The following is an 11,361-nucleotide window of genomic DNA, read 5'->3' on the forward strand; positions in this document are numbered from 1 at the left end:
AAAGAAGAAAAGGGGATAATATAGATATGATAGGATGAAAGGATAGATTATTGAATCTATTTTTAAAGAGCAACAACTTGTTTAAAATGTTTTACATTGCTATAGATTTTAGTTTATTACAAATTTAAAGTTAATTTTGTTATACTGTATGTATATTTCTACACTTGTTTAAGGTATTATGTTTGTGAAGCTCATTTAAATTGTAATAGATAATTAAGAAATACACATTAAAATCAAACTTATAATCATATTAGTTGTTTTTAGGTATACAAAGATATATTTCAGATAGGTAATCTTCAAACACTTCAAAGACCAACATAATATGGCATTTAAAATATTTTTAAAACTTAGACTTTCTGGACAGTGAGATACATCTGCTCCTGGCAGCACCGATTTACTTTAAGGAGTAAAATGGGCGTCAAAGACACTCCATATGGAGTTTATCTTCTTCTTGGCAAAAAATGGCCATTTGGACAAGAAACTGTTCTTGCCTAGACTGCTTGACAAAATGTTGTATCGACTGGACATGCAGGACCCATAGGAAGGTGACCACTGAACTTTGCAAGGTGAGATGGTCCTTCAGGTTCCTGCTTCACAGAGGAGACAGCCAGCCATTCTACAGGACACAGGAAAAAGTGACTGAGAGACTAGACCTACGGCCTGAAAATGGATGCCCCAGCATTGCAGAAGAACTTTGGGTGACTGTCCAGCTATCTTTGTCATTCTAGATTTTTGGAAGTTGCTTACAGGGCACTTCCTGTTTACTTAGGTAATATTACATCCTTCTGGGGTCTTTGATGGAGTTGAAGACTAGATAGTTAAAATTTCCTTAGTCATGATAAAAGATAGATTAGATGTGAAACTTTAGACTCACAAATATAGGATAGATAGAAAATTTTCTTTAATTTTGCCAAATACAAATAGACTAGATATTCTAAATGTAATTCTTGCTTGATAATTGTTCTATTATATGTAATTTTACTATGTTAAAGTTAAAACCTTCCTTTTTGATTAGACAGAAAAGGGGAAGTACTGTGGGATGTCATTCTGTATGCTGTGAATATGTGTTGCTCTGATTGGTTGATAAATAAAATGTTGATTAGCCAGTAGCCAGACAGGAAGCATAGGTGGGACAAGCAGACAAAATGAATGCTGGGAAGAGGAAGAGCAGAGTCAGGAGTCACCAGCCAGACACAGAGGAAGCAAGATGACAAGGCAGAACTGAGAAAAGGTACCAAGCCATGTGGCTAAACATAGATAAGAATTATGGGTTAATTTAAGTGTAAGTGCTAGTCAGTAATAAGCCTAAGCTAATGGCCATGCAGTTATAATTAATATAAGCCTTTGTGTGCTTACTTGGGGGACACAAGTGGGGGAGATTTGTCCTGATTGCAGGCCAGGTGGGACACAAGATATCTTCTTACTACAGGCAGCTCATTAAATTAGAATGAGATGTAGCAGACTCCAAAACAACAGCAAGATGGCCTTCTCCTAAGTCCCAAGCCAACTGGAAGGCTTCATCACAGGGTGAATCTGAAGTGACTTAAGTTGAAGCCCTTAAACCTGTTGTTTTTCTTTCCCAGAATCCCCTGCTTGTAACTGGTGGCTATACATGCTCACTAGACCATAGACTTGGCTGCTATGTGCCTAATCATATGTCTCCATTTACATAAAAAAGTTATTGGATGGCTGGTTACAAAGTAGAATGCATTCTTTTTACCCCTATACAGAATGAAGTCTTCTGTGTGGCATCAAAAATTCTGTGGTCAAGAACACACCATTAGCTACTTTGATTTTTTTTTCTGGGCTTCAGTTTCCCCATTTATAAAATTGAAAAGCAGTAGGGCTATTATAATTGTGGTAGTTAAGCCAGGAGATACTCATTCCAATTCTGAAATTTCCTTGGGCCATGACCTTGGCAAGTCTCTTCCTTTCTCTTGAGCTAGTGAAAGGAAGATATAAAATCTCAGCCCTTTGTCTAATGTCATAGGTTGGAACAAGGGCTCAATCAGGCCATCGTGTCTTCTATACAGCTCCCCGGAATCCTTCTCTGAGTAACTATGGTATTAGACTTGGGATTTCACCAAGGTAGTACTCTGCAATCCAGTTATACAACTGGGCTGTGAACACAGCTCTAGTTACTGAAATTCCAGTGTGTATGAAGGATTGGTGGGAGAGTAGGCACTGTCCTAAGTTAATAAAATAGGCACACAAGAAAAATAATTTGGGGCAATGGGAAGAAAAATCCTCATAATTAATAGGAAAAAACATGATTTGGGTACTAAACAGAATTATAAAGGAGTTTATTGGTAGTCAGAACAAAACCAAAACTAAATGCATGAGATCCTATATGAGTTTTTCTAAGATCAGCTTCTAAGCAAGTTGAATTCTATGGGTGAAGTTCTGCCAGGAGTTGTGCTGGTAAACTCACTGGGCTTTTTAAAAAACAATCCAATTGATGAGAGAGAGGAGGGAGTCTATGAGCAAGGGACATCGAGATCATGATGAGAAAACATACAGAGACAGCCAGCCAAACTAGTGGAAACTTATGAACTGTGGACCAATAGCTGTAGAGCCCCTATGGGACTGGACTAGGCCCTCTGCATAGGCGAGACAGTTGTTTAGGTTGAACTGTTTAGCTCCCGCCCCTGCCCACCAGGCAGTGAGATCGGGATCTGTCTCTGGTGCATGGGTGAGCTTTTTTGGAGTCCAGTGCCTATGTGGGACACCTTGTGCAGACTTGGTGCAGGGGGGAGGGGCTTGGACCTGCTTCAACTGAATGTACCAGGCTCTGCTGACTCCCCATGGGAGACCTTGCCTTTGAGGAGGTGGGAATAGGGGGTGAGTTGGGGAAGAAGGCGGGGGGGGGGGGGGGCAGAGGGAGGGAGGAGAGGGGAAACTGTGGTTGGTATGTAAAATAAATAGAAAATTTCTTAATAATAAAAAAGCCCAATTTTCTTATATGTTTTAAATGGGGAGAAAGAGCTATAAAGGGAGCAGTGCATCCCACAGCACACAGGTGGAGGTCAGAGAACAACTTGGGTGAGACAGTTTTCTTCTTCTACCATCACATGGGTTCCAAAGATCAAATTTAGGTCATTAGGCTTGTGTGACAAACATCTATACCTACTGAGTCATCTTGCTGGTCCTTCACCAGGTTTTTTGGCTCAGAGTTAAATGTGCTAGGTATGGATGCCTTTGTATGGTGCCTCAAATTATTAATTATTTCCCCTTCAACAAATTTGCTTCTTTTTCTTTAGGTAGGTAACTAAGAACAATTTGTTTCAGTGGTTGGAACTGGTGTCCACCCAGTGATATGCCACCTCAAGGGACAACACAAAACTAAGTTCTACAAGCTGAGTGAAATAGAGGACATCCTGTCAGGTCTCTTGTATTCAGGGGACTTATATCCTCTAACCTTCAAGGCCTCTTGCAATGCCAACCCTTCCTCAGTTTGCTTGTTCTTAGATCAAAGGACCCTTTCATCATTGGGGTTAATGCCATGGCTCAAGAGACAGATATTTCTGGGTTGACCTTAATTTCAACTCTGAAATTATCTATCAAACCATGTATTTGTTACTTTTGTCACTGCTGTAGCAAAATTCATGGCAGATGCTACTTAAGGAAGGAAGGACTTAGTTTTACCCATAGTGTAAAAAAGGACAGTCTCTCATAATGGAGGTGGGATTGTGAGAGAGTCACATTGTGTCTAAGTCAGGAAGAAAAGAGAAATGAACACAGGTACTCAGTTTGTTTTCTCCACCTACCTTTTTATTCATTCTCAGACCCCATCACATGGGATGGTACAATCCATATTAATAGTGGGCATTCCCTCATCAGTTAATATTTACTGTAAATATCCTCACATACATCCTTGAGGTGTGTTTCCTAGTTGATTCCAAACCCAGTCAAGTTACCATCATAACTAGAGATACTTGATATTTGTAGTTGTTTCACACTACTGTTGTGTGGCTTGAATGAGATGATTATGTAAGAAGCATTGAGAAGCCAGTGTTCCTGGCATGGATTTGCAGCCCTTATTATTGTTGCTTTCAGGCAAGACCATGGTGGAACAGGAACTTCTGTGGCAATTACCAACAATCAAAACCACGACAGAACTCAAAAAAGTGGACAGAATTGTCTAGGGACATTGTCATTGATTTTGTTGATTTTTCCTGTGGTCCCTCATATTTCCCAGACATGGTACTATAGATACTTCCAATCTGGAATACTCATTAGACACAGTTAAAAAACAAGCAACCACATGGCTATGGAGCTCAATAGCAGAACACCTGATTAGGATAGAAAAGACCCTAGCTAAATTCAACCCTAAGTACAACAAAATTTAATCAAATAAATAAATTACAAAAAGAAAATAACAAAAAACCCACAAACAAACAAACAAGGCATGTCTTCTATTCAAATGAAATCAGGAAAGTAAAAAGGGACCAGGTGTGAAGAGAATGCTCGCTAGAGAGGGAGATAGTAGGACACAGGTGCTATGAAGGGGAAAATGGGGAAATCAGAGGGGTGCATCTTAGTTAGATTTCTATTGCTATGATGAGCACCATAGCCAAAGAAATGTGGAGAAGAAAAGTTTTATTTCATTTTAGAATTCTCAGGTCACACTCCATCACTGAAGAAGTTGGGGCAGGAACCTAGAGGCAAGAACTAAAGCAGAAAACATGGAGAGGTGCTGCTTACTGGCTTATTCCTCATGGCCTGCTCAGCCTGATTTTTTGCAGAACTCAGATAAACCTGCCCAGGTGTGGCAGTACCCACAGTGGTAGTTAACTAATCAAGAAAATACCCCACAGGCCAATCTGATGGAGGCGTTTTCTCACTTGAGCTTCTCTCTTCCAAGATGTCTAGGCTTGTGTCAAGTTGACAAAAACCAACCAGCACAAGGGGAGGGATAAAGAACACCAAGGTTTTTTCATATTTATTTAATATGTATATTAATATATTTACTTAATATGTATATTATATATAATAATATATATTATGTAAGTATATTTGTGTACATATTACCTATCCTCCATTACCTCCCTCATGCCCAGTCTATTCATAGAGATCTCATCTATTTCCCCTTCCCAGGGCGATCCATGTATCCCTCCTTTTTAGCTAGCTTCTCTGGAGCTATGAGTTGTAAACTGGTTATCCTTTTCTTTACATCTAGTATCCACTTATGAATGAGTACATACCATGTTTGTCCTTCATATATACACATATATGTATGCATGCATATGTGTATATGTATATATGGGTATGTATTTAACAATAACAAAGAAGTGGTCATGAAGTTTAAATGGAGTGGAGGGGACATAGGGTACTGGAGGGTGGACAATGTGGGGTGAAATTCATGTATGAAACTCTAAACAAAATAAATGTTAAAAAAGCAGGATCTTCTTAATTTTTGTTTGCCTGCATTGGCATTTGAAAGTAGTAGCCTTGTTGCATCCATGCTGTGGTTAGGTGTCTTAGTGTTTCTCTTTGGGAGAGGGGAATTACATTTGCTAAAAAAAAAAAAAAAAAAAAAAAAACTTGGTATATCTTTTTCTATCTTTGATCACTGAAGAGCTCAGAAAACTTGTTGTATAACTATATTCTAATTGTATGTCTTCCTTTGTGAATTGTGTCTTCCAGTTCTTTTTCCATTTGTCTTTTGTGACTAATGTTTACTCTTTTCTAAATGGTAAAATGAGTTAATAAATTTTCATTTTTATAAAGGGATGAAAATTGACCTAACAGAGCAAAAGCATCTCTAAAAATATTACCCTCATTACTCCAGGCAAATAAAGAAAAGCCTTGCTTTCTTCCTAACACCTTACAGTATTAGGAAGCTTAGAGGGAACACAATAGTGAGGTGACATGCTCGCTGGCACCCTATTGTCTCTGACAAAGTAGTGCTGGCATGGGCCAGTGGGATGATGAACTTCCCCTTCCACCCATGTGTAGATGAATTTCTAAACAGTCTTATTAAATAAGGAACACAGAGACAAATATAGGGGTAACAGCTGAAAAGATCAGAGAATTAGCGAATAGCCATGACTAGCCTTAGCTTACCACTACGTAGTCGCTTGCCCGAAGAGAGCTTCTTCCTGTCTAACCTGTGCTTTTATTGCCGACCTGTTCTGCCTTCTCATTGGCTCTAAGCCCAGCCACATGACTTCCTCATCACTGCCTGTCTATACAGACCTCCAGGTCTCTATGGTTGGTACTGGGAATAAAGACATGTGTCACCACGCTTGGCTGTGTCCTTGACCACACAGAGACTCTGCCTGCCATGTGATCAGATTAAGAGCATGTGCTAACACCACCTGACTTCTGTTTTATGGCTCGCTATGACGTCTGATCTCCAGGCAAACTTTTATTATTAACATACAAATAAAATATCACATTTCAGCACAAATAAAGTATCACCACACCCATGGCATCCAGCAACTTAATGCAAGGAGATGTTTAGTATTCTCTGTCTCATTGTCTCTCTGTCTCTGTTTGTCTCTGTCTCTGTCTCTCTATTTCTCTGAGACAGGGTCTCTCTTTGTAGCCTTTGCTGGCCATGAACTCACTATGTAGATCAGGCTAGTGTAGAACCCACTGCAGTCTACCTGTTCTTCCTATTGAGTACTGGGACTAAAGGTGTGTGCTGCTATACTTGGCATAGCAGTGTACTATTGAAAGGGTGATATTAGTAGGACAGAGAGAGAAAGTGTCCACAACCACCCAGATCTGCATACTACACACTAGGGAGACAACTGTCTGCTAAAATGAAAAATTAAATCCAAATATTATATTCCAGCTATCCAGGATAAGTTTTAAAAGTCACTTGTCAGAACTAGGTCAATCACAACCTGAATGAGGAAAAACAATTGGCAGCTGTTAACATGTAGATAGCAGAAATATTAGAATTATCTGACAAGGGTTTTAAAATAGCCACCATAAAACACATTTTTAAATAAGCAGTTACTAATTGTCCTGAAGCAACTGAAAAAGAGAAAATGCCTGTAAAGACACAGAAAACCAAATAATAATCATACTAAATTCTTTCTTTCTTTCTTATCTTTATTTTATGTGTGAGGGCATTGAATCCCCTGTAACTGGAGTTACAGACAGGTATGAACTTCCGTGTGGGTGCTAGGAATTGAACTTGGGTCCTTTGGAAGACCAAACAATAATCTTAACCACTGAGCCATCTCTTCAGCCCCACATATTAAATTCTTAAGACTACAAAATCCAAAGAGCAAACGTTTAAAAGACTCAGTATTTAATAGATGAATGGAGATAATTTAATGGACAAATGGAGAGAATGAGGGAAACAATCAGTATATTTGAGGGCAGGGCAAGAGTAACCACCAAATATGAACAAAAGAGTGGAACAGACTAGGGAAAAGAACAGCGCCTCAAGGACATGTTGACCAATAAGATGATCTAATATATTTCTATCATTAAACTCCCAGAGGAGAAGAAATCAATACTGACACACAATCATACTTCAACTTCATAAAACTAAAAGCAAAAAAAAAAAATTCTTATTATCTACAGAGCTGGGTTTCAGTCAGTTCCAACCAGTGTTTTACTATAAATGGGATATATTGAAGAGCAGAATTTCTTTTTCACTATTCCAGAGTCTAGGATATCTGAGATAGTTGTGTCATCACAGAGAGTTTCTAGTGGAGGCTTCTTCCAGTTTTAAGGTTGTAGCATGAATCTTAAAAGGTTTTATTAGTAAAATCAAACCTGAAGCCAGGTATTGGGGTGAATGCTGGAAGATCAGAGAAGCAGAACAAGCCACAGCTTCCTCACCTCACCAATTCCTCAGCTGATCCTGTTTCCTCAGACTGGAAGCCTCTAAGTCCTCATCCAGAATGAATCTCAGCTGAACTGCTGCTCCAAAGCCTAAAAGCTTAACAGGCTCCAGTTCCTGGTCCTCATTCCTTAAATACCTTTCTGTTTCCTGCCATCACTTCTTGGGATTAAAGGTGTGAGTCACCATGCCTGGCTGTTTCCAGTGTGGCTTTGAACTCACAGAGATCCAGATGGATCTCTGCCATCAGAATGTTAGGATTAAATACGTGTGTGCCACCATTTTCTGGCCTCTATATCAAGTGGCTGTTCCGTTCTCTGACACCAGATAAGTTTATTAGGGTGCACAATATATTGGGGAACACAATATCACCATATAAGATGTTTATCTTTCTTCTGTATCCTCTCATGGTAGAGAGAAAAAGCGAGCTCTTTGCTGCCCCTTCTTGTTCATGTTCACTGTTAACGCTCTAATTATTTCTGAGAGATTCTACCCCTTGATACTATCACAATGGGGGTTAAGTATCAAGATATGAATGGGGGCACAGATATTCAGTCCATAACAAGATCAAATTATGTGAACACCAGGATTATTTCTTTTCAGAAAGCATAGAAACTGAAAGGATCAGCACACAATTTTTCAAACAGCAAACAAAAAGAATGGGCAACTAAAAATTCCATATATTCAAATAAAATGAACACACTCTAATAAAAGAAAATCAAGAGACAATGTAATGAGCACACATAACCTAAACATGGTTAAAAGAATTTCTCTACATTAAAAATAAATGAGAATTCAGGAATGGAGGACAACAGATAGTAACAGTACATGTAAAATGATATGTGAGTCTCTGAAATTTTCAATGCTATATTGATGATGGAAGCTAAGGTTATGATCTAGTAGGGGCAGAATTTGTAATACATAGAAATATTAAACATGATTTCAATATGAAAGTAGAGGGAGTAGAGAAAGACAAATGCGATCAGGCTATCTACATCTTACTAAAACTAGAAAAGTGTGACACCAGCAAGTTACAATATAACAGCGTGTGAACAAGGTAAGGCCTAGAAAACGACCGTGACACTATAGAGATGGATATTCTGGAAAAAAATTAATGTTGCAAAATGGAATTCTAAGAATACAGATATTGTCAAAATGGATTGAGAAACCTGACACACCTAGTTGTTGTCTGAAAGAAATTTATTTCAATATAACACTGGTACTTGCTGCCAAACCTGAAGAGTTGAGTTTGATCTCTGGGACCCACATGGTAGAAGGATAAAACTGACTCCTTCAAGCTGTCCTTTGACCTCCATGTGCATGCCTCTCTCTCTCTCTCTCTCTCTCTCTCTCTCTCTCTCTCTCTCTCTCATCTACCTATTTATCTCTCTCACACACACATACATACACACACAATACATAACTGTATACACAAAGTTTTAAAAAAACATAGGCAAGTTAAAATGAAAAAATGGAAAAGCAATATTATGCAAACTTTTATTAAGGGTAAATGGGAGTGACTGTTAATATCAGATAAAGTAGACTTCAGAGCAAAGAAAATATTACTAGAGACAGAGAAATGTTAATGAAAGAATCGACGCATCAAAAACACATTGTAGCTTAACTGTGAATAACTAAATAATAAACTACAAAGTATGTGAAGCAAAATAGTATTTAGTTTTATAAGGAGAAGTAGACAAATCCACAATTATGGTTGGAGACCTTAACATCACTCTTTCAACAATTGATAGAATAACTAGGCAAAAAAAATCAGCAATGCTATCATTTAACAAGATCTAATTGGAGTTTATATAACACTTCACTTAGCAACAGCAGAGGAGGCATCCTCTTCAAGTGCTTACTGAACATTCACCATAATAGATCATATCCTGAGACATAAAACAAACCTCATCACATTCAAAATAATTGAAATTACATAGAACATGTTCTGTGAACTGTGACTACAATGAAATAAAAGAAAATTCCAAATACATGAAAACTAAGCCACAGCTAAGGCAACAATGAGAAGGTAATTTGTGCCACTAGATGAATATACTGCAAAGAAGAAAAGTTCTCACTTAAAATCTGAGGTCAGCCATACAAGTTCCTGTTAGACTAACTTAAATAAAATAAAAAACACAAAGCAAGAAAGGAGAAATAATAAAGAAGACAAATCAATAAAGTTAAAATGGAAAGCAATACAAAAATCAACAAAACAAGAAACTTGTTTCCTGAAAAGATCAATTGTATCATCAACCACCATCAGGAATGATACAAAGAATGATAAAGAGAAACTCTGACTATGTCTGCACATAAAGTTTAACACTTTAGAGAAAATAGACAAGTTCTTGAAAATTGAAAACTTTAAAAACTTGCCCAATAAATGTTAAATAATTTTCATGTCCAAGTGACTGAATAAATGGTTGAAAATGCTCTGAAAAAGACATATCCAGGCCCAGATAGTTTAAGTGAGGCATGCTATCCAAAGCAGAAAGATTAATTAAAAGTAATTTTACATAGGCTCTTCCAGAAAGCAGAAGAGGACAAAACCTTTGCAAACCCATTTGATGAGCCAGTCTTATTGTTTACCAAAGATGCAAAGACAGTACAAACAAAAATAGATCTATGCTCCAGTCATTATTAGAAATACAAACATTCTTTAAAAAGGTGTTAGCACTAGAAATCCACAATGTGTAACAACCATTGATACATCTTAACTGAGTGGGGTTTACTCCAAGTGTGCAAGTCTGGTTCAGTTTTGCCAGTCAGCAAAGTAATTGGTTTAGCAATAGTCCAAGCTACAAAGATAAATCTGATCAATGCAAAAAGTCATGTGACAAAGCCCAACAACTATGGTTTTCAAAAAGCCTTAAAGAAATTGGGTGGGATGGAGCTGGAGAGATGGCTCAGCAGTTAAGAGTCCCACATGGCGGCTCACAGTTGTCTGTAATTCCTGTTCCAGGAGATCCAACACCCTCACACAGGCATACATGCAGGCAAAACACCAATGTACATAAATTAAAAATAATTTAAAATAAAGAAATTGGGTGTGGGTGGAAATATGTTGGAGAGAACTCATTCTCACAAGTTATCCTTTGACTCCACACATGTGCCATGGTACACATATGCTCACACATACATATTCCAAATAAACAGATGTAAAAAAGAATAGAAAATATTTCCAAGGATACAGCTCAATCAGTAAAAGTGTTTGTAGCACAAGCATGAAGACCTGAGTTTGATTCTCAGCACACACACATAGAAAGTTGGGTGTGGTGGTATGCACTTGTAATCCCTGTGTTAGGGAAATGGAAACAGGTGGGTCCCTGCAGTTCACTGACTAGCTAGTCTAACCTAATTGGAAACCCCTGGTCTCAGTGAGAGGCCCTGTCTACAAAATAGCCACAGCTCCTTAGGAACAATAACTAAGGTTGTCCTCTGGCATCCACACATGTGAATGAATACACATGTACAACCACTCATACTCACATATGTATATGAGCATGCACACATAAATAAACAAAAAATAGATTAGTTGATTCATATAAAACTAA

This window comes from Peromyscus californicus, unplaced genomic scaffold (genome assembly GCF_007827085.1).
Source record: "Peromyscus californicus insignis strain IS unplaced genomic scaffold, ASM782708v3 Scaffold_10__1_contigs__length_136768540, whole genome shotgun sequence".
NCBI classification, from domain to species: Eukaryota; Metazoa; Chordata; class Mammalia; order Rodentia; family Cricetidae; genus Peromyscus; species Peromyscus californicus.